This window comes from Hibiscus syriacus, unplaced genomic scaffold (genome assembly GCF_006381635.1).
Source record: "Hibiscus syriacus cultivar Baekdansim isolate YM2019G1 unplaced genomic scaffold, ASM638163v2 tig00110831_pilon, whole genome shotgun sequence".
Classification (NCBI taxonomy): domain Eukaryota; kingdom Viridiplantae; phylum Streptophyta; class Magnoliopsida; order Malvales; family Malvaceae; genus Hibiscus; species Hibiscus syriacus.
Genome location: NW_024062882.1, coordinates 4371031 through 4395519, shown reverse-complemented (window position 1 = coordinate 4395519; position 24489 = coordinate 4371031). Strand labels below are relative to the sequence as shown.

The following is a 24489-nucleotide window of genomic DNA, read 5'->3' as shown; positions in this document are numbered from 1 at the left end:
TAGAATAATACTTCAAAAAAATGGTTCATACGAGGTATTGAAAAATTATTTTTTAAGTAGGGTTAGATGAATAATGCATAGAAAAGCGATCGGAACATTTTACGTTTTCGAGAAATTAGCAAGAACACCATTGAAAAGGAATGTTGTTCTCTCAAAAGATTTCAAGTTTGAGCAACTCTATTTGCGGGTGCGTGTACATGTCAACAATTAATAAAGATTATGAATATGAGATCAAATTTTGAGTTAAAATCGTCCCAAAAAAACTAAATTAGAATGGTACTTCAAAAATAAATGATATCTACATTCTTTCTCAAGACTTAAGAAAGTGTTTCTGAGTTGCTTACCCTGAGCCACACTTGCATCCGCCACTGATCCCGTAAAAGCTCTTCATTGACAACAAGACCGGTATCGGTACAAGCGAAAAGAAGCCCAAGGACGGTGATATAATCCGGTTTCATACCCGAAGCCTTCATCAAATAGCTTTAATTTCCTCTTGGCTAAAACAACTTTGAACTAAGCCTGCAATCATCGTCTGCAATGAAATCACATCCTTATGAACCATCCGCTCGAAAATCGACTTCGCATCCTCCAAACTACCACGCTTACATACATGTCCAAAAGTGCAGTACCGAGTATAGAATCCGCATCACACTTCAACACATGAACATGGACTTGCCTCCCTACTTCTAAAAGAGCTAAACCAGTGCAGGCTCTCAGAACACTTGTTAGTGTGGCTTGATCAGCTGTAAAGCCTGCTCATTTCATGCTCTTAAACAGATTTAAGGCTTCGATGCCATCGCCATTCAACGAGAACCCTCCGATCATTGTATTCCAGGAAATCACCTTCTTATGAACTATCCGGTCGAAAACCGATTTTGCATCCTCCAAACTACCGCTCTTACAATACATATCCAAGAGTGCACTACTGAGTATAATATTCGCATCACACTTCAGTTCATGAACATGGACTTGCTTCCCTACTTCTAAAAGAGCTAAACCAGTGCAGGCTCTTAGAACACTTGCTAGTGTAGCTTGGGAAGCTGTAAGGCCAGCTCTTTTCATCGACGCCATCACTATTCAGGGCAAAACCTCCGATCATCATACTCCATGAGATCGCATTATTATCAACCATCCGCTCGAAAATAAACTTGGCATCCTCCAAACTACCGCTCTTACAGTACATATCCAAAAGTGTATTATTTAGTATACAATTCGCGTCGAACTTCAACACATGAACATGGACTTGCTTTCCTACTTCTAAAAACACTTGTTAGTGTGGTTTGATCAGACGTAAAGCTAGCTCTTTTCATACTCTTTAACTGATTCAAAGCTTCATCGTCATGACCATTCAACACAAGCCCTTCAATCATTGTATTCCATGAAATCACATTCTTATGAACCATCCGCTCGAAAACCAACTTAGCATCCTCCGGACAACCGCTCTTACAGTACATATCCAAAAGTGCAGTATTGAGTATAATATTCACTTCAACCTTCAACACATGAACATGGACATGCTTCCCTCCTAAAAGAGCTAAATCAATACTGGCTCTTAAAACACTTGCTAGTGTAGTTTGAGAAGCTGTAAAGCCAGCTCTTTTCATACTCTTAAACTGATTCAAATCTTCGACGCCATCACTATTCAATGCGAACCCTCCAATCATTGTATTCCAAGAAATCACATTCTTATGAACCATCCGCTCGAAAATCGACTTGGCATCCTCCAAACTACCGCTCTTACAATACATATCCAAAAGTGCACTACTAAGTATAATATTCGCATCACACTTCAACACATGAACATGGACTTGCCTCCCTACTTCTGAACAAGTACAGGCTCTTATAACACTTGCTAGTTGTAATACTCGATTTTCGTCCGGCCTAGTTTTTTCTCAAGGCTCAGACGTTTTATTGAAGCTGATTTTGAATTGAAGTTGCTTTTGAAGTCTGGGACATCATCCAAATTGCAACAAATTTTCAAGAAAGATTCGTACATTTCCAGGGCATGATGTCTTCTTGAGATGTGACGGGCTTTCAATTAGCTTTCCAACGCATTTTTAAAAACCTCAATCGAAATTCGAAAACTCAAGATATGTTTATTTTAGCGAAAGACAACGCGTGAAAAAAATTAGATATATGCCCAATATGAGAATTTTAATTTAATACGAATTTTCAATAATTTTATTGAATATTTATAATTAAATTCATGTATTTAGGGTAATTTATGATATTTTTATTATTTTAGGATTATTTTTCTTTTATTAGTGTACCTAGCATTAATTAAAAGATACTAAAGTTTTATCTTTTAGGGTTTTTAGGAGCCTATAAATAGACACACATCTTATGTAAATGACACATGTTTTTTTTTGGAGAAAAGGATAGCCAACCAAACATTGTAATTTGAGAATGCAAGCAATAAAAGATAAATTTTTTTAAAAAAAAGATAATTCTTATCTTTTTCTTTTTCTTATTTTTTTCCATTATTCTTATTTTTTAAAAATCAATTTCAAGATTTTTTTCAAAAACTCAAACGGATGAGATAAAACAGAGGAACAAAGAAAATACTATTAAATACATTTTAAAATCTAGCATTCCTTGAAGTTTCTCAATGAAAACCGACATTTTTTTATTTCTCTTCTTATTTTATTTGTCATTGTTTCGGTTAATTACGATCTTACTTTTTGAAAATCTTGTCAAATGAAAGAAAAATGATGAACTAGGAAAATGGTTTTAAACTAAATCTTTATGGATTTACTATTCCTTGAGTTTTCTCGATGAAAACCACAATTTATTTTGAATGAAGAAGTATTTAAAAAAATAGATATATTATTTAGTTAAATGACCCAATGACCCGTTTTGGATCCCTATGGAATCCGTGTGTTTTCACAAGGGTAAGAGATAATTATTTTTATAATTCCATTATCTTATTTGAATTTTGTTTTCCTTTTTGAATTAAATTTCCAACTTCACCTTTATTTTTAGATTTTATTTAGTGTTCTTCTTTATTTTTTAAAAAACTTTCACATTTGTTTTTTAGATTTTATTGCTTAATTTTCTTTATTTCTTATTTATTTATTTATTCTTTATTTTTTTATTATGATTGATTTATCGATTAAAATATTAACTTGATTTACTTTCTTTGTTTGTTAATACAACATTTTAAATATTTCCTTTTTAATTTGAATTATTTTTTTACTTATTTGAATATATTTGTATTTATTATTTTTTCCATATTAGTTTTATTTACTTTTAATTTTTATACTTCCATGTTTTTATTTATTTTTTATGTTAACTTAATTTATCTTTTTTTGTATATTTTATATTGTTTTCTTCTATCGTGATACTCGTAACTTTATTTTATTATTTTGCATATTATACTTAATTTTTTTACCATAACCTTAATTCATTTTTTTACAATACGAGATTCTTAAAGAAAAGTAATTTTAATCTTCTCTTTAATTTGCCCTCAAACTTTATTTTTAAAACAATTTATTTACTCTTTATTGTAAATTGTTCATGTATTATTTACATTATAATCAAAGCATGTAAATTAAAGTGATTCTTTGGTTTGTTCCTTTAAATTGCTTTTAATGATATTCTATGAAGCATGTTATTTGATTGCATGACATTTATATTTAATTTCAAAGTATGCTATCCTCATCCGCATCACTCAACCTTTTCAATAATGAATTAAAAGGCAATGCACTTAAAACGAGTTATCCTAACTCACCTGGGTTGATAATTTAAAGTGAAAGAGCACCCTCCAGTGAAACCAATAAAAATGATCACTTTTAAAATTGATCAGGAAGTTAGAAAGGGAAATGTTCCCATATTCAGATTTATCAAAAATGTGTCTCTCAACCCTATTTAGAGGTTTAGGTTTGATACTTATAAATATTCGAACATCCCCTATCTATCTTAAAGGGCTAATAATTTTCATTAATAAAATTCTTGTATGTCGCACAACTTTAGGTAAATAAATACCATGAATTAGATATTCCTTATTTCCTTCTAGGTGATTGTCACCCTATCTTAGATTAGGTGGTGATTCCCTTTCGGTTCGAAACGTTGGAATATCAGTTAAAGTTTTTGATAAAGAGATTAGTGATTGAACGATTTAATTGGGAATGAAAAATCATTCTTCCTCATATAAGGTGGTTAATTTTCTCCAATTAAATGTTCGAATCGTTGATCTTTTCTCCTGGATGTTAAACATCATTGTATTTATTTAACTAAATAGGGGATCATTAATTAAATTAAGCCTGAATCCATGAGTTCCATTGCAAGAAAAATAATTAATCGACTAGGTACCGATTTTCAGGCGTTTTGGGTGTGTTAACCATTCCTCACACGTAATCGACTCCCGAATTCATTTTCTGGAAAAGTAAACCAAAAATTTATTTTAATACATTTTAAAAATTAAGATTTTATTAAAATAACAAAACATTTTTGGGTGATCGAATCACACTCTAAACAAAGATTTGTGGTGACTCCCTCGAACCATATTTTTATTTTTAGTTGAAACGAACCCTTAAAATTAAACCATTGATTTTTCAGGACGTTGCGATAGTATGGAGACTCCGCTGGGGACTTTAGAGAGTCATGCCATTAGTTGATTAATTATTGTCTTGCAATGGAAATTTTGAATTCAATTTAATTTAATTCTTGATCCCTTGGTTCTGCTTGTTTGTTTGCATTCATCTTAAACCCTAATAACATGTGCATACTTGTGATTGTTCTTACTAATGTGTATTCGTGGTTTTCATATTCTTAGATTGTATGAGTTGAATTGATTGTTTTAAGAAATGTTTGTCAATTTTGTAAAGGTTGATAGATTTTTCCTTACACACTCACTGCATTTGTATGACATAAACCCTATACTCGGGTTATCACTTTTAAGAGGGGGTGAAAGCGTCGTCTTCGTATGATATGTTTCCTCGTGTCAGGTCAAGTAACTAGCCTTCGGGTCTACACCTTATGCCTTAATGGGATACGTTTCTCCGTGTCAGGCATAAGGAAATGCATTCTATCGGATTTAACTTGATCCATATAAGCTTGTGATGGGTTTAGGATCGAGGGTCTGGCAAGCCCAAGGGGGGCACCAACAAGGATAATTCGAGTACCTTTATCCTTAGAGCCAAAACCATGCATGCAAAGAAACATAGAAATTTACCCGGGTTGAAACCATGCCGAACCCATAGGAATTCCCGAATAGGTGTACACAAATGAGAAATCAACCTCTATCATTTCCCTTTTATTTTTACAAGCACAAAGCATGCAAACCAGAAATAATGTGGTTATGATTTATTTCTGCTAACAAAGCATGGGGACAAAAATCACATGTAGGTAGAATTTATCCTATTAATATTTGGGTAGATGCCATGTTCGAGGTAGGTACTTTTTAATTATCAACTTTGATTTTATCAATTATCTCACATTTACTAACTCTTTTATTTTGTTCTTTATTTTCATTTTCTATCATTTCATTTCATTATCAATGATTTACTCCTTTTTTCATGCATTTTTTCACTTACATTATTAGCTCATTTTTAACATGCCTTCATTATAAAATTTATGATTAAATAATAAGAGTAATTTCTTCTTAAAGAGAAAGCATTGGAAAAACCACATCCATACAACATTAGCAAAAAAGACCATGGATGAGAATTTGGCTAAGTTAGAGAAGATCTTGAAGAAAAGTTTGCAAAAGCTCAACAGAACTTGCAAGAGAAAATATTGAAGGCTCAAGAAGACATGTTCAAGAAGTTTACTGACTTATTGGATGAAGGAACGAAGAACATGGAAAAGGGCCTATCATAAGTATGAAAGATCACATATATCCATTGGCTTTACCCTAACTCACATTAAAGCTAATGAGGAAAGATCCACTCAAACAAAGAAGTTGGAAATTAATTTTCCAGACATTAGTGTGAATGTTCATGCTACTACGAGCTCAAACTTTGAGAAGCATCGGTCTGAAAATGTCCTTGATTTTGACAAGGAAGTTAAGTCTAAGTTGTTGGAGAACAAAATGAACAAAATGAAACAAATGGAGGATCAACTTAACGTTGTCAAAGGCGAAGACAATCTTTATCAAGTTGATGCCAAAGAGTTAAGCTTGGTGCTAGATCTAATCTTGCCCCCAAAATTCAAAGTTCTAGACTTTGAAAAGTTTGATGGGAATAGTTGACATTCGCAACATATCACCATGTTCTGCTGAAAAATGACAGGGTATATAGGAAATGATCAGTTATTGATCCATTACTTTAAAAAAGATTGACAGGTTCGGTTACACGCTGGTATAATCAATATAGCAGAGTTCATATCATATCATATAAAGATTTAGCTAAGTCCTTGCTTGAACAATATAAGCATGTGAAAGACATAAGACCTAATCGGATCATGCTCCAAAGAATGAAGAAAAAGTCGAATGAAAACTTTAGACAATATGCCTAAAGATGGAGAGACATAACTTTGCAGGTTCATCCCTGATTGGATAAAGAAGAGACAACAATGCTCTTTGTGAGCACCCTGAAAGCCCCATTTATAGGACATATGGTTGGGAATCATTTTAGAAATTTTGCTGACATAATCATTTCCAGGGAGATGATAGAGATGGACAACAAGCATGGCAAAATAGAAGGAAGTGAATCTGCTAGACGACCCGCTGTAAAAAAGAAAGATGATGAAGTTAACAATGTAAGCACCTAAAGTTCTGGACAAGTTATTGCCATCTCTCGACCAAAGGTAACAGCAACATCAAACCCGTCAGGATAAGATTCAAGAGAACCATGGGTAAAAAAGGATATAGATAGAATTGATCCAATCCCTGTAACATAAAAAGAGTTATTTTAGGAGCTTTATGACAAACATGATGTGTCTCCATTTCATGTGGATCCTTTACAACCTCCCTACCCTAAGTGGTATGACACAAATGCTCAATAAGATTATCATGTTGGTATTCCTGGACAAACTATTAAAAATTATCTTGGATTCAAGAGGGTGGTTCAAAGGCTTCGGGATAAGAACACCATTAACTTTAATAACCCAGAGCCATCTAATGTTACCCATAATCTTTTACCTAATCATGGACACGTGCCATAATAGGGGAATGTGTTGAAATGAATAATAGGGCTAGGATTCATCCACTTCTGCCTAATTTTGTGCTTAACAACTGGACTGCTGAAGAGTTATATGTGGTTTCCAAGGTTTTTTTAGAATAATACTCAATCTTTCCTTATTCGCTTATAACTGGGGCAATAGGTTATCTTGTAAGGGTGAATAAACATTTGAGTTCATATTATGTCTTTTTTTACTATGAGCAATGAAACGTACTTTTTATTGAAGTTCATTAAATATCAAATATAATATGATGTTCTTTTCACAATCAAGATTATAACTTTTTGACATAAGATAAGATAAAAAAAATTCAAAAAAATAATATTCGTTTATTATTGACTCATGTTCATACTCATACCTTTTACCCAAAGAAACATTTCCCCAACAAAACGAAAACATCAAATGCTTATGTAAGTATGGAAGCAGATAAGATGGGGCATCTTTAGTGCATGATATTGCAAGGTCAATTAGCTTGCATTCATGTTGAAGACGTTCTATGACAATATATAGTCTTCACAAATGGAATAATGAAATATACGAATTTGGCTTAGATTAGTTGCTTGCAAATTGAGTTGTAAGAATGAAGTTTCTTGATTTTACATGACACTCAGACTATAACAGATTCTTCTTGACGAGCTTAGAAAATCTTGAAATCAAAAACCCAAGGAATAATGTGGTAGTAATTAAAGCTAATTTTAACATTGTTGGGGGCACTCCGCTAAAAGTAGTAAGCAGTTAATATTCGGAGGTAATGTCTGAAATAACTATGGAGGTAATGTCCAAGCTTTATAAAGTGAGTTTCATTTGAGTTGTCAACTCGAAGACTTTCTGACACTTGAGTCCTTTAATTAAGGGTGTTCCGTTAAAGTAATAGGCCATGTCAATAGCTCCAACTTTATGAATACGATTACATGCAGATCATGAAACTAATCTCTATGTGTCGAGATAAATCTCCCAGCAAAATTAGAAGCAATGACATCAAACATAAACAAAGTATAATTTAAAGAAATGAAGTAAGGCCTAAAGTAAATGTGAATTGAGAATGGGGTTCGATAAAAAGTGGACTAAGGGAGTTAGGAAATATCTATTATAGTTAACAACAAACAAACACTCAAAAATTTTGTTTTTAGATTGATATTTATGCATTACCTATGCTAAAAGAGTTTATAAATCTTGAACATAATGAAGATTTCTGAGAACTGAAATATAAATGCTTTATAAGAAGTCTAACAATTGAATATACTAATCACACCATCTTGTTTTCATCTTATTTGAGGATCAACTTGAAATAGTGGGGGCATCTCGAAATGTTTTCAAAACCCAAAAATTAGCCAACCTGAATCACGTTACCTTCCCAGAATGACCCATCAATCTTGACTCTTGTAAAATGGCTATAATTTTTTAAATAAAAGAGTGATTGATTTATTTGATATTCAGTGAATTGATACTTCGCTTCAATTGTGAGTTTAAAAAGGGCATAATTATTGTTCTGGAGAAAAAACATTTTCAAACAAGATAGTGCATCTTGGAAACTAACAAAGGTCTCTCAGACATAAAAGCCCATAATCAATGTTGGGGAAAGGAAGTGAAACATTGGGGGCAAGAGTTTGTTGGGGCATGAAGAATTTTTTTTTGAGTCAATATTACAAGCACTTCAGTGAGAAAAAAATGAGGAAAATCAGAAAATCAAAGAGTGAAGACTTCTCACACATCTTTGCATCATTATCATTCATGGAAGCATTCACTTGCATCATGAAATATTCAATCTTTGCATAAAAAATCACCATTACATTCATTTTCATGAAAAACTTTGATTCCCTTTTCTTGAGGATTTCGTTAAAAATATTCCCAAAAGATCAGATGTTCTAAATGAAGAAAAAGGCATGGTCATGAGTCAAAATGAATTAATGAATGCGTTGATATTAGAAGTTCATGTTTTACATTCTAGGCATAAATAAGAGCATTAAATTCATGATAATTACATAAATGATTGAATGTTTCAAGATTTCCAATGCAAAAGAGTTCAAAAGTCGTCAATTTTTTTCAGATTTGATCTAATTGAAGATATGGTGGGACAAATCACCAAAATTTCCATATTGGATCCACACGAAGTGATGTCGGAGTAAATCATCAAGGTTTTTCATATTTGATTTCCATGAAGAGATGATGGAACGACTCATCAAAGTTTTAAGATATGATCTCCGCAAAAAGATGGTGGGGCGAATAGTTAAAGTTTTCAAATTTGATGTCGATGAAGAGATGGTGGGATAAATCGCTAAAGTTTCTAGATTGGATCTCCACGAAATGATGGTAGAGAAAATCATCAAGGTTTTTTAGATTTGATTTCCATGACGAGTCGATAGAACGAATCATTAAAGTTTTTAGATTTGATCTTCGCAAAGAGATGGTGGGGCAAATTATCAAAGTTTTCAGATTTGATCTCTACGAAAAGATGGTAGGATAAATCGTTAAAGTTTTCATATTTGATCTCTGCGAAGAGATGATGGGGCAAATCGTCAAAGTTTTCAGATTTGATCTCCACTAAGAGATAGTGGGAGAAATCGTCAAAGTTTTCAAATTGGATCTCCACGAAGTGATGGTGGAGCGAATCGTCAAAGTATTTCAGATTTGATTTCCATGAAGAGATGATGGAACGAATCATCAAAGTTTTCATATTTGATCTCCACGAAGAGATAGTGGGGTAAATCATCAAAGTTTTTAGTTTTTATCTCCATGAAGAGATGGTAGGAAAAATCGCCAAAGTTTCCAGATTTGATCTCCACAAAGTGATAGTGGTGCGAATCATCAAAGTTTTTTAGATTTGATTTCCATGAAGATATGATGGAACGAATCATCAAAATTTTCAGATTTGATCTCCGTGAAGAGATGGTGGGGCAAATCATCAAAGTTATTGTGATTTAACCTTCATGAATAGATGGGGAAGCACACAACAATTTTTCAGATTTAATCTTCATGGAAAGATGAGGAAGTAAATCGACGAAGTGAACTGAAAAAATCGATTTTTTTTATCTTTGCTCTATTCACATTACACGCCAATGAGCAAAGAGGGAGAGTTGTAATACCCGATTTTCGTTCGGCCTAGTTTTTTCCCAAGGCTCAAACGTTTTAGTGAAGCTGATTTTGAAGTCTATGATATCAACCAAATTACAAAAATATTACAAGTAAGATTCGTGTATTTCCAGGTAATGATGTCTTCTTGAGATGTGACAGACTTTCAGTTAGCTTTCTAATGCATTTTGAAAAGCCTCAATCGGACATGGGAAACTCAATATATGCTTATTTTAGAGAAGACAACGCTACAAAAATTAGATACATGCCCAATATGAGAATTTAATTTATTACAAATTGTCAATAATTTTATTGAATATTTGTAATTAAATTCACTTTTACACTTTTCGTAATGTATTTAGGGTAATTTATAATATTTTGATTAGTTTAGGATTATTTTTTTAATTAGTGTACCTAATTTAATTAAAAGATGCTAAGGTTTTCTCTTTTTGGTTTTTAGGAGCCTATAAATAGGCATACATCTTATGTAAATGACACAAATTTTTTGGGAAGAAAAGGGGAGCCACTCAAACATTGTAATTTGAGAATACAAGCAATAAAAAATAATTTAAAAAAGAGATAATTCTTATATTTTCTTTTTCTTATTTTTTTAAATCAATTTTGACTTTTTTTTTAAAAAAGTCGATCGGATGAGAGAAAACTAATAAACAAGAAAAATAATATTGAATAGATTTTAAAATCTAGCATTTCTTGAGGTTTCTCAATGAAAACCGACATGTTTTTATTTCTCTTCTTATTTTATTTGTCATTGTTTCGGTTAATTACGATCTTACTTTTTGATAATCTTGTTGGATGAGAGAAAAATAATGAATGAGAAAAATGATTTTAAACTAAATCTTTATGGACTTATCATTCCTTAAGTTTTCTCGATGAAAACTACAATCTATCTTGAATGAAGAAGTATTTAAAAAAAAATAGATTTACTATTCAATTAAATAGCCTAATGACATGTTCTGGATCCTTATGGAATCCGCTTGTTTCACAAGTGTAGGAGATAATTATTTTTATAATTCTTCATTTTATTTGAAAATTTGTTTTTTTTCTTTTTGAATTAATTTTCCAACTTCACCTTTATTTATCATAAACTTTTTTAAGTTCACGTTTTTTTTATTTTCTTTTCTTAAATATAGTTTTTCTCTTTATTTTTTTTTAAAAATTTCCACATTTGTTTTTTTTATTTTATTGCTTAATTTTCTTTATTTTTTTTTTGTTATGATTGATTTATTGATTAAAATATTAACTTGATTTACTTTCATTCTTTGTTAATACAACATTTTAAATCTTTCCTTTTTACTTCTTTGAATATATTTGTATTTACTATTCTTTTCCATATTAATTTTATGTACTTTTAAATTTTATACATTCATGTTTTTATTTATTTTTTATGTTAACTTAATTTATCTTTTTATGTATATTTTATATTGTTTTCTTCTATCGTGATACTCATAACTTTATTTTTATTATTTTGCATATTATACAGTAAGAGATTCTTAAAGATAAGTAATTTTAATCTTCTCTTTAATTTGCCCTCAAACTTTATTTTTAATACAATTTGTTTACTCTTTATTTTAAATTGTTTATGTATTATTTGCATTATAATCCAAGCATGTAAATTAAAGTGATTATTTGATTTGTTCCTTCAATTTTTTTAATGATATTCTATGAAGCATGTTGTTTGATTGCATGACATTTATATTTAATTTCAAAGCGTGATATTCTCATCCGCATCACTCAACCTTTTCAATAATGAATTAAAAGGCAATGCATGCTTAATTTGAATTATCAAAACGAGTTATCCTAACCCATATCGATAATTCGATTTGGTAATTTAAAGTGAACGAGCACCCTCCAGTGAAACCAATAAAAATAATCACTTTTAAAATTGATTCGGAAGGTAGAAAGGGAAATATTCTCATATTTAGATATATCGAAAATGAGCCTCTCGACCCTATTTGAAGATTTAGGTTCGATATTTATAAATATTCGAACGTCCTATATCTATCTTAAAGGGTCGGTAATTTTCATTAATAAAATTCTTGTTTATCGCACAACTTTAGGTAAATAAATACCATGAATTTGATATTCTTTGTTTCCTTCTAGGGAATTGTCACTCTACTTTATATTAGGTGGTGATTCCCTTTCGGTTCGAAACATTGAAATGCAAATTAAAGTTTTCGATAAGGAGATTAGTGATTGAACGATTTAATTGTGAATGAAACACCATTCTTCCTCATATAAGATGGTTAACTTTCTCCAATTAAATGTTTGAATCAATAATCTTTTCTCATGGATTTTAAACATTATGATATTTATTTAACTAAATAGGGGATCATTAATTAAATTAAGTTTGAATCCATGAGTTCCATTGCAAGGACAATAATTAACCGACTTGGTACCGATTTTCGGGCGTTGTGAGAGTGTTAACCATTTTTTATACGTAATCGACTCTCGAACTCATTTTTTGGAAAAATATACCAAAATGTTATTTTAATAAATTTTAAAATTAAGATTTTATTAAAATAACAAAACATTTTTGGGTGATCCAATCATACCCTAAACAAATATTGGAGGCGATTCACTCAAATCATGTTTTTATTTTTAGTCGAAACGAATACCTAAACTTAAATCCTTGATTTTTTAGGACGTTGCGACACTAGTGTGGTTTGATCAGCAGTAAAACCTGCTCTTTTCACACTCTTAACTGATTCAAAGCTTCATGACCATCATTATTATGTGTAAACCTTCCAATAATAGAACTCCAAACAACCAAACTCTTGGTTTCAATTTCATTAAAAATACAAATCGCATCAATTAACTTACCCAATTTCGAATAAACATTAATAAGACAAACATCAGACTCTAACCCAGCTTTATTATACCACAATGAAGCTGCCTAAGATTGAACAGCCCCATTACAGGACCTGGAGAAAGTACACATATTAGGCAACATTCCGTCTCTAAGCTTTAAAACCATTGTTTTGAAAATCGGATCGGACCGGCCGGTTCAACCGGGAATCGCTGTCTAGTCCGGTTCAATCTACACCGGTTAAACCGCTATCAGTGAACCGGCCGGAACCGTTGAACCGTTCAAATTAGACCGGCTGAAAACAGGAAAAAATCGAGAAAAATCAGGAAAAACCGCCAATTTTGTTTTTTGTTTTTAAAAAAAAATTAAACCAAACAACGTCGTTTGTTAAACGAGTCAAGTCGAACTCGAGAATTGCTGAGCTCGACTCGAACTTGAAAACTTTAAAAGTAAGCTCAACTCGACTCAAACTCACGAGCTAAAAATTATCAAGTTCAACTCGAACTCGAAATATAATATTGAAACTTGAACTCGAAAAGGCTTGAACTTAAAAAAAATTTAGAAGCTCGATTGAAGCCTAACATTCGAGCTTGATTGAAGTGTAAGAATAGTTCACTCAATGCTCACCAAAAGGCTCCATGATTTTGAATGTCAAATTACCTCTATTATTTATAGAAGTTAGTTAGGATGCTCTTCTATGTTTCTTAGCCATGTGAGATTGTTTTTGTTCTCATATTTTTACTCTTTAGACTTTTGGGATGCTCTTCTATGTTTCTTAGCCATGTGAGATTGTTTTAAAAAAAAATTAAACCAAACAATATTATTTTGTTATGATTTTTTTAGCCCTAAATTTATTTTTTAATTATAATTATATAATTATTGTAGACACTAAATTTTCGTTCCCACCCCCTCCACTGAGCCTTTTTTCACCACACATAGAGCAGTGATCCACAATAGTAATTGACGCCGTTCTTCTCGGCACGTCACCAACAACCAACAGATCAAGAGTCTCAATTTACATAGGACTCAAGCTAAAAATAGGTGTTCTTTTCATTATAAATAAAACGTGTAAACCCAAAGCAAAGGAGGAGGATCACAGAGAGTATACGACGAAAATACAGAGAAAAAAAACACAAGTCATTTACACTTGTTAAACTTCGAGAAAGAAATAAAAGGCTAAGAACCTTACCTGAGGTTGTAGATGGTGGTGGCTCCGGCGATCAGTTTGTAAATTCCAACGGCGAGGAGCTAGGTGATGACGGGGGTAACAATATATCTCGACCTTGTGAAGATCCAACGGTGACAGTGTGAGATCAGTGGTGCGAAAGAAATCTAGAGACCTCACTATATTCAAGCGTTTGGGGTCGATTTATTTCAAACCCGAACCAGAAAAGAGCAAGGGAAGGAAGCAAAACCAAATTGTCCATCCCTTCCTCTGTGTATTTGATTACACCAAACCCAGACCATATCGTACGCCGCAGTTCCCCTTCTCCTGCCACCGTCTCTTCCCTTAGTCCAGGAGTATTTCGAGCAGCTTATTTCGAAACTCCGATGCCAAGGTATCAAAGTGAAACAAAACGGCGAATTTGGAAAAGAGAGACATGGAAGAACAACATACTTCGAAACAGTTACGATCCAATGGCGGAATGATCAGATCGGATTAGTGAAAAATCGAAAGGTTTTTTGGCTTTTTCGTGGAGTTGAAGGCCACTTCTCTCAAAACCGGGGACGGATTCGAATTGTTGGCGTTGAGACAAACTTTCCTTTGAAGTTTGAAACTAAATGGCGGAGAGTGACTGCGAGCGGCGGTTCACCTATTCCTGGCGAAAGCATTGTAACATTCTCTCTCTCTCTCCCTCTCTCTCTCTCTGTATTTTACGTGAAGCAGTGAGATGATCCCTTATTTGTGTTTTGTTTATGAACATGTGTTTAATGCATTGATTAAATTAAGCCATTAACCATTTTAGTTTTAAATGAAGTTTGATGTAGCTTCATTCTCTTGAATTGTAACACTTTGGTCCCTGTGTTAATTTCACTTTAACTCTCACGTTTGTTTGCGCCTTAATTATAGTTCATGTGTTATGAATCTTTAGCCATCATTGAGTACATTTTAATTCAGGCTTTACTAAAAACCTTTTTTTAATCTATTTGATATTTCTTTATTATTTTTATTTTTCAATTTGACATTCATTTTGCCATTTTTAGTAATAATCTCAACCGATCAAAGGTAAGCAACTCGAATCGAATTTTTAAATTTTAATTTTTCGCAATTAAAGACAACTGGAAATTACATAGTACCGAAAGGGCGGTTCAATGGTGCTAATCCTTCCTTGACCGTAACCGACTCCCGGATCCGACATATCACTGGTAAGACGCAGACCATGTAAGAAATATGGTATCCGATCAACCCACTTTTCGTAAAGTAAATGATCGGTGGCGACTCCAATCCACATTTTTCAAGTCGAAGCCCAATTCCGGGGCCCAACCGAAAGACGGTTTCGACAGCTTGGTGACTCCGCTGGGGACATGTAAGTGAGTCAGGCCAGAATTAATTTCTGGTTGTCTTTTTATGCGAAAATTGTAAGTTTAAATTTTAATTTATTTATTCTGTTCCGATTATTTACCTTTGATTATCTTTCAAGTAAATAGTTGTACTAACGTTTGTTCAATGATTTCAGATTTTTCAAAATTGTCATCTCTAAGCTCTAAACCCGAGCTCCAAACCCGTTTTAAGTGGGGGTGAAAGCGACGCATTCGTGTGAATTTATTCACCGCATATGCCTAGCAAGTAGCCTTCGGGATTCATATACCTTATGTCTTCGTGTGAATTTATTCACCGTGCGGGCATAAGGGAATGTGTCCTCTCGAGTTTAACTTAGTCCACACAAGCCTGTGATGGGTTTAGGACTAAGGGTCTGGCAAGCCCAAGGGGGCACCGGCAAGGAGAACTCGAGTACCTTTTTAGAACCTAAGCCGGGAGAGTACATAGAATTAGAGCCCACCCCAAAACCTCATTCCAAACCCTAGGCTGTTTCGTTTCCTGCATTATTTTTCAAAGCATGCGAACTAGACAAATATGCGGCTAGGATTTGTTTAAAATTAACATGCGGGATAGAAATCATGTATGTGTAGGAATATTAAGCATGTTCGGGTAGATTATCATGTGGGGTAAGACTTTTCATTTTCATCATTTTTATTATTATCATCATTATCTCACTAACTTTTTTTTTCCTCCTTTCATTTTTATTCTTTGGCATTTTTTTTATCATTCGCATCATTAAAACGAGGTATTGATCCACAAAAAATGTGTTTGTTAAACGTAAATAATCTGCATTAATGGACAAAGGGGTTATAATACAAAGAGATAAAAAGCTCAGAAGTCCAACCGTGATCAAAGAATACTCAGAGGCAAAAGTTGCAGGGGCAAGACGAGGAAATGGTTACTGACCCGGAGAGTCCTTTCGAAAATTACGAGAACAAGATGGTGAAACCCTAGCTAAGCCGGAGACCATTATTCCAAGAACAGGTCGACAAACTTCGGATTGAGGGCTCCAATGGCACTTTCGTTTGGAACGAGCGGCATAGAGCGAAGGCCGGAGATGCAGTCATTCGAGACCTTTTTTGGAGCAAGCAACTCGTTACCCGCACAAGTTTAGCCAAAGGAACTGGAATGGTTCGACAAGATATTCAACCGGTGAAAAAGCGGAAGACGAATCAACTTTCCAGAGGCTGTGCAGGATCTATACCATCAAAAAAGTTTTTTGTCTCTTCAGACGTAACATTTTTGTCCCCAATAAGGATTATTCAGAATAATAGGCACATTTTTCGGATCAATGCCTCGAACATTTCATGCATCATACATTCAGACATATTGTGCATTTTGTTACTTTTCTTTACATTCGCATTATGATTCCCTTTTTTTCATTACATTCACATGTCTCATCAAAAATGAGAATATTCTGATCCTATGACATATAAGGAGCTTTACCAACAGTTGTTTGATGCACACGTGGTGTCCATGAAGCCCTGTACCCCAGGTAGTATGATGAGAACGCTCATTGCGAAAATCATAGCGAAGTCCCAGGGTGCACTATCGAGAATTACTCCACCATCAAGAGAATCATACAGAAAATACGTAACAAGAATCGGATCGGCTTCAACAACTTGGGGGCATCTAAGTGAGGCATATCATTTCATCATTTGAGTCATTCTGTTTGGATTTGTTTTTTCATTCTTTTCTCAAGTTTTTGCAAGGACTTTTAAATAAATTTATGTTGCTTTAATGATGGCGAGCAATAAATCACATTTGCAAACTTGCAATTCTTTGAATATCATTTGAATTAAGAAACTCTGTTAATGGTTCAAAGTTACGGATCTTTGACAAAGTAACATGTTTAAAAAAAAAAAAAGACTTTGACCTTATCCAGAATATACCCTCAAACACCATACCCTGCTCTTGTAATTAACCAATATACCCTTTTCCTTTCATAAGGTGCGGACAACATGGGGCATCATTTGCATATGACAATTACTATGTTTTTTATTTAAGACGTTCAATGACGATGATGATCTTTACAAATGAAAGAGTCGAGTAGGTGAATCCAGTTTAGGTCAGTTGCTTGAAAATTGAACTCTAAAGATGAGATTCCTTGACTTTCAAAAACACCTAGACTATAACAGGTTCTTCTTGACAATCTTAGGAAATTAAATCCTTAAAAACTGAGTTATTCCGCTAAGGCAATTGGTTATAGAGGAAACTTGAAAGCCCTGGCCTTATGAGTAGATTACGTTCAAACCATGACATTGCTCGGACACTTGGCAATTCGGTGTTTGCTCCACTACTCTTGTCAGGCTGAAGACTCTGTGATGAGATGAACCCTTCAGTTAACTTGATAACTGTGATTATAATATTAAGATGTCCCTCTAAAGCAATTGGTTAAACGCCCCGGCTTTATGGATTCAGCTAGTCAGATAACGACAAATTAAATCAAATTTATCTAAGCAAGAAATTTTCGGTAAAATGGACTAAGGGAGTTAAGGAACACCTGTTATAGTCAACTACACACGAGCACTCAAGAATTTCATTTTTAGACCGATGTTTTTGCACTGTCTTTGTTAGAGGAGCCTACAAAGCTTGAACAAATAGAAGATTTCAGAGGACTGAAATAAAAGGTCTAGTAAGTGATCATGCTAGTTGTGTCATTTTGTCCGCACCCAATTGAAGTGCCAAAGCATGTTGCGATATTTAAAAAAATGACATTTTTTTTACCAAAACCTTATAAAGGAGGCCAAGCTAAAGCCAACCCATCCATTTGACACTGGTCAAAGAGCTGTAACTCTGAAAACGTTAAAATAGCTATTGATTCCTTTGATATTCTTTGAACTCACGTTTATAATTTGATTCAATTGTGAATAATATTTTACAGCATTTTTATCGTTTTCTCTCCTGAAACAAGAAAAATGAGAAAAACATTTTCAAACAGAACAATCTCAGATATGAAATGTCTGTAAAGCCCAAGCTCGAGAAGCAAATGGGGCACGATCGATTCCATGGACCAGATTGGCAGATAAAGCACGAAGAGATAACACATAATTCATTTATGTTGCATGCATCTTAGACATAATTAGGTGCATCACATTCCTCATTTTGGCATACATGATTTTTGCAGCTTTTAGAGTCAAGGATACTTGATTCGTAAGCGCCTTTAAAGAACGATGGTGGTTGCTTAGCTCGACAGCAAGAAGCTACACTTCGACCAACTCGACAGATTGAAAATTTTCTCTCGAACTCACAATTTGCTCGAGAGTAAATTTCAACTTCTCAATTTCAGAGCCAATTTCAACTTCACAACGAAGGATATTGGACTCCAGACAACGTAAGTTCAACTTCACGACGAAGGGACCGCTGGTTGTCAACAAACAACTTCTCAATTTCAAAGCCAATTTCAACTTCACAACGAAGGACATTGGACTCCAGGCAACGCAAGTTCAACTTCACGACGAAGGGACCGCTGGTTGTCAACAAACAACTTCCCAATTTCAGAGCCAATTTCAACTTCACAGCGAAGGATATTGGACTCCAGACAACGCAAGTTCAACTTCACGACGAAGGGACCGCTGGTTGTCAACAAATATTTCCCAATTTCAGAGCCAATTTCAACTTCACAGCGAAGGATATTGGACTCCAGACAACGCAAGTTCAACTTCACGAAGAAGGGACCGCTGGTTGTCAACAAACATTTCTCGATTTCAGAGTCAATTTCAACTTCACAACGAAGGATATTGGACTCCAGACAACACAAGTTCAACTTCACGACGAAGGGACCGCTGGTTGTCAACAAACATTTCCCAATTTCAGAGCCAATTTCAACTTCACAACGAAGGATATTGGACTCCAGACAACGCAAGTTCAACTTCACGACGAAGGGACCGCTGGTTGTCAACAAACAACTTCTCAATTTCAGAGCCAATTTCAACTTCACAACGAAGGACATTGGACTTCAGGCAACGCAAGTTCAACTTCACGACGAAGGGACCGCTGGTTGTCAACAAACATTTCCCAATTTCAGAGCCAATTTCAACTTCACAGCGAAGGATATTGGACTCCAGACAATGCAAGTTCAACTTCACGACGAAGGGACCGCTGGTTGTCAGCAAACATTTCTCGATTTCAGAGTCAATTTCAACTTCACAACGAAGGATACTGGACTCTAGACAACGCAAGTTCAACTTCACGACGAAGGGACCGTTGGTTGTCAACAAACATTTCTCGATTTCAGAGTCAATTTCAACTTCACAACGAAGGATATTGGACTCCAGACAACGCAAGTTCAACTTCACGACGAAGGGACCGCTGGTTGTCAACAAACAATTTTCCAGTTCCATAGCCAATTTCAACTTCACGGCGGAGGATATTGGACTTGGAACAATACAACTTACTTGGATTTCAACTTCACGACGAAGGATATCCAATTCCAGGCTCAGCTTAACGACGAAGGGGCCACCCACGGTTTCAACTTCGTGACGAAGGGAATCGTGCACACAAGCAGTATCAATCTCTAGATTGGATTTCAACTTCACGTCGAGGGATATCCAACTCAAAGAAGGAGTGTCTGCCAACCAAAGACCTTTGAGTTCGATTACGCTCAGCTCCAAGGCACATCATTTGCAGCATAGCTTAAGTCGAGAAGGGCTATCTGCCAAAGACCTTCGGGTTCGATTATACTCAGCTCCGAGGGCACATCATGTACAGCATAACTCAAGGCTAGAAGAGTTATCTGTCAACAAAAACCTTTGAGATTGTTTCCCTTGAGACAAATTTCGTCTCCCTTGAGACAGTTTCTCTTGAAACAAAATTCGTCTCCCTTGAGACAGTTTCCCTTGAAACAAATTGGTGTCTCTCTTGAGACAGTTTCTCTTGAAATGCCAAAGACCCTCGAGTTCGATTACACTCAGCTTCAAGGGCACATCATTTGCAGCATAACTCAAGGCTAGAAGGGTTATATGTCACCAAAGACCTTCGAGTTCGACTACGCTCAGCTCCAAGGTATATCATTTGCAGCATAACTTAAGTCGAGAAGGGTTATCTGCCAATAAAAGACCTTTGAGTTTGACTACGCTCAGCTCTAAGGCACATCATTTGCAGCATAGCTTAAGTCGAGAAGGGCTATCTGCCAAAGACCCCTGGGTTCGATTACACTCAACTTCGAGGTCATATCATTTACAACATAGCTCAAGGCAAGAAGGGCTATTTGTCAATAAAATTGTCGAGTTCGACTCTATTCAGCTCGATGATACCTCAATCACACTACTGTCCGGCTGTAATCAAGGTTTTCAAGTCGAGAAGAAGACCTGGTTAACCGTGCCTTAGTGACAAGAAACTGTTTTTCGGCAGCATAGTTTAAGCCGAGAAAAGCCATATGTCGACGAAGACCTTTCGAGTTCGATTTCATTCATCTCAAGGGCCTGTCAACCACAGCTTGGAGTTAAAGAATTACTTCCAAGTCGAATTTTTGGAACAAAGATCTATAAACCGAGAAGAAAACTGAAGCGGGCTACAACAATGAGCCACATTTCGATTCAAATTCCGAACTAACGGCCTCAAGATGGACTCGACTTCACGACGGAGGAGTCATCCGCAACTCAAATCGACAGGGAGTTATTCTTAATTGAAATATCAGAGTCATTTTTCAACTTCAGCGAACAAAAATTTGTGTCCTTTTATCTTTGCCCTATTTTTCGTTCCATGAAAAAGGACAAAGAGGGGCAGCTGTAGACACTAAATTTTCGTTCCCACCCCCTCCACTGAGCCTTTTTTCACCACACATAGAGCAGTGATCCACAATAGTAATTGACGCCGTTCTTCTCGGCACGTCACCAACAACCAACAGATCAAGAGTCTCAATTTACATAGGACTCAAGCTAAAAATAGGTGTTCTTTTCATTATAAATAAAACGTGTAAACCCAAAGCAAAGGAGGAGGATCACAGAGAGTATACGACGAAAATACAGAGAAAAAAAACACAAGTCATTTACACTTATTAAACTTCGAGAAAGAAATAAAAGGCTAAGAACCTTACCTGAGGTTGTAGATGGTGGTGGCTCCGGCGATCAGTTTGTAAATTCCAACGGCGAGGAGCTAGGTGATGACGGGGGTAACAATATATCTCGACCTTGTGAAGATCCAACGGTGACAGTGTGAGATCAGTGGTGCGAAAGAAATCTAGAGACCTCACCATATTCAAGCGTTTGGGGTCGATTTATTTCAAACCCGAACCAGAAAAGAGCAAGGGAAGGAAGCAAAACCAAATTGTCCATCCCTTCCTCTCTGTGTATTTGATTACACCAAACCCAGACCATATCGTACGCCGCAGTTCCCCTTCTCCTGCCACTATCTCTTCCCTTAGTCCAGGAGTATTTCGAGCAGCTTATTTTGAAACTCCGATACCAAGGTATCAAAGTGAAACAAAACGACGAATTTGGAAAAGAGAGACATGGAAGAACAACATACTTCGAAACAGTTACGATCCAATGGCGGAATGATCAGATCGGATTAGTGAAAAATCGAAAGGTTTTTTGGCTTTTTCGTGGAGTTGAAGGCCACTTCTCTCAAAACCGGGGACGGATTCGAATTGTTGGCGTTGAGACGAACTTTCCTTTGAAGTTTGAAACTAAACGGCGGAGAGTGACTGCGAGCGGCGGTTCACCTATTCCTGGCGAAAGCATTGTAACATCTCTCTCTCTCTGTATTTTACGTGAAGCAGTGAGATGATCCCTTATTTGTGTTTTTTTTATGAACATGTGTTTAATGCATTGATTAAATTAAGCCATTAACCATTTTAGTTTTAAATGAAGTTTGATGTAGCTTCATTCTCTTGAATTGTAACACTTTGGTCCCTGTGTTAATTTCACTTTAACTCTCACGTTTGTTTGCGCCTTAATTATAGTTCATGTGTTATGAATCTTTAGCCATCATTGAGTACATTTTAATTCAGGCTTTACTAAAAACCTTTTTTTAATCTATTTGATATTTCTTTATTATTTTTATTTTTCAATTTGACATTCATTTTGCCATTTTTAGTAATAATCTCAACCGATCAAAGGTAAGCAACTCGAATCGAATTTTTAAATTTTAATTTTTTGCAATTAAAGACAACTGGAAATTACATAGTACCGAAAGGGCGGTTCAATGGTGCTAATCCTTCCTTGACCGTAACCGACTCCCGGATCCGACATATCACTGGTAAGACGCAGACCATGTAAGAAATATGGTATCCGATCAACCCACTTTTCGTAAAGTAAATGATCGGTGGCGACTCCAATCCACATTTTTCAAGTCGAAGCCCAATTCCGGGGCCCAACCGAAAGACGGTTTCGACAATTATATTTATTATTTAATATGTTTTACATTAATTATTATGTTGTAGTTAATTTAAATCATTTTGTTTCACTTGATTTTATGGTTTTTAACTTGTATATGTTATTACTTGCTTTGAATATGACTTGTTTTGAATATGACTTGTGATATAAAAAAATATTTTTTATTAAATATTTTTGGTATTTTTATTTAATTTTTAAATAATTATGACGTCATCCAGTTCTTCCGACCGATCAGATCGGTTCGATCGGTTGAACCAATGAATCGATAGCATGACTGATTCACTAACCGGTCCGATTCTGAAAACCATGATTAAAACAAACAACTCCAACGCCTTCCCGCTTAGGCCGGCTTTAGCATAAGCAGATATTGTCATCGTCCAAGAAACAACATCTCTTTCAGGCAATTGGCCGAACACATTCTCCGCCTCTTCTAATAATTCAAAACTTCCCATACATGTTGATGAGATTGTGGAGAAGAAACCTTGTAGGTTGAAACCCATTGGCGAAAATGTGTTTGTGAACGAGCTTGCCTTGTTCTCAGGGGCGGACCCATTAACCCCTTAGTGAGGAATATTAATCAAATGATACTATTTTAGTATTTATATATATATATTTTGTGATTTTTAGATAGAATCTTCATATTTCAGTTAAATTCTTATAGAAAAAAAAAATTTGTGCAATAAAATTGTCTACTTAGTGTTAATTTTTTCTAATTTTTTTTAATTAATACAAGTGTCACCTTTAATATTGTGCAACCCCTAAAAAAATTTATAAATTTTTTTTTGTGCAACCCTGAATTTTTATTCTGGGTCCGGCCCTGCTTGTTCTACAGCGTTGCGAGCAATACAACACTTGATTAACTCGGAGTAGGTGTTGGGGTCGGCATAAAGGCCGTGACTTTCCATAGCAGCCATGGCTTTCAAAGCCCTTGGAAGATCCCTTTGGTGACATAAGTTTACGAATTCGTTTGGCAGAGTGGATGAAGATGGGTTTCTGGGTTTAGCGTGGGAGGCAAGAGGAGTTAGAGAATAAGGACGTGGAGATGTTATGTACTTTAGCCTTGCTGATATGATTTTCGTTGCAGTTTTGGTTAATAGAGATTGTAGAAGATGAAATTCCATAGGCTTCCCCATGTCTGAGGATGAGATTTTTACGTCGTGTTTATAGAGCAGTAGCTGCTGAGATTTTTTTTAGTTTATGAAGAATATATCTTGTAAATCTAATTATTCGAAATTGATATTTTAGGGAAAATAATATTCAATTTTAGAAAAAAGAAATCAATTTATGATAATATGAAAAGTAATATTAATCAAAGTGATAATATATCACATTAAATTAATTTGTTTGACCATATATTCTGAAACTATATCAAAAGATAATATATATAAAAAATTATTTCATGTGTACTATTAATTATAAAAAATTAATTAAGCACTTTGAAATTTCTATGAAAGAAGCAGTAACACGATCAATTAATGCCATAAGGCATATGTGAAAAGCACGTTTTCTCTCGGTGCATGTTAGCTGGTCTTCGGTCCTGGGGTTTTCGTTTGCTTTTATTGCTTGTTTTTTTCTTCGTTGTTGTGTTTGGGGTT

The 24489-nt window shown here is 34.8% G+C and overlaps 1 pseudogene; it reads right to left on the bottom strand.

The window, feature by feature from the left end:
- Positions 1 to 317: 317 nt before the first annotated feature.
- Positions 318 to 24027, bottom strand: LOC120142859 (annotated as a pseudogene).
- Positions 24028 to 24489: the final 462 nt, after the last annotated feature.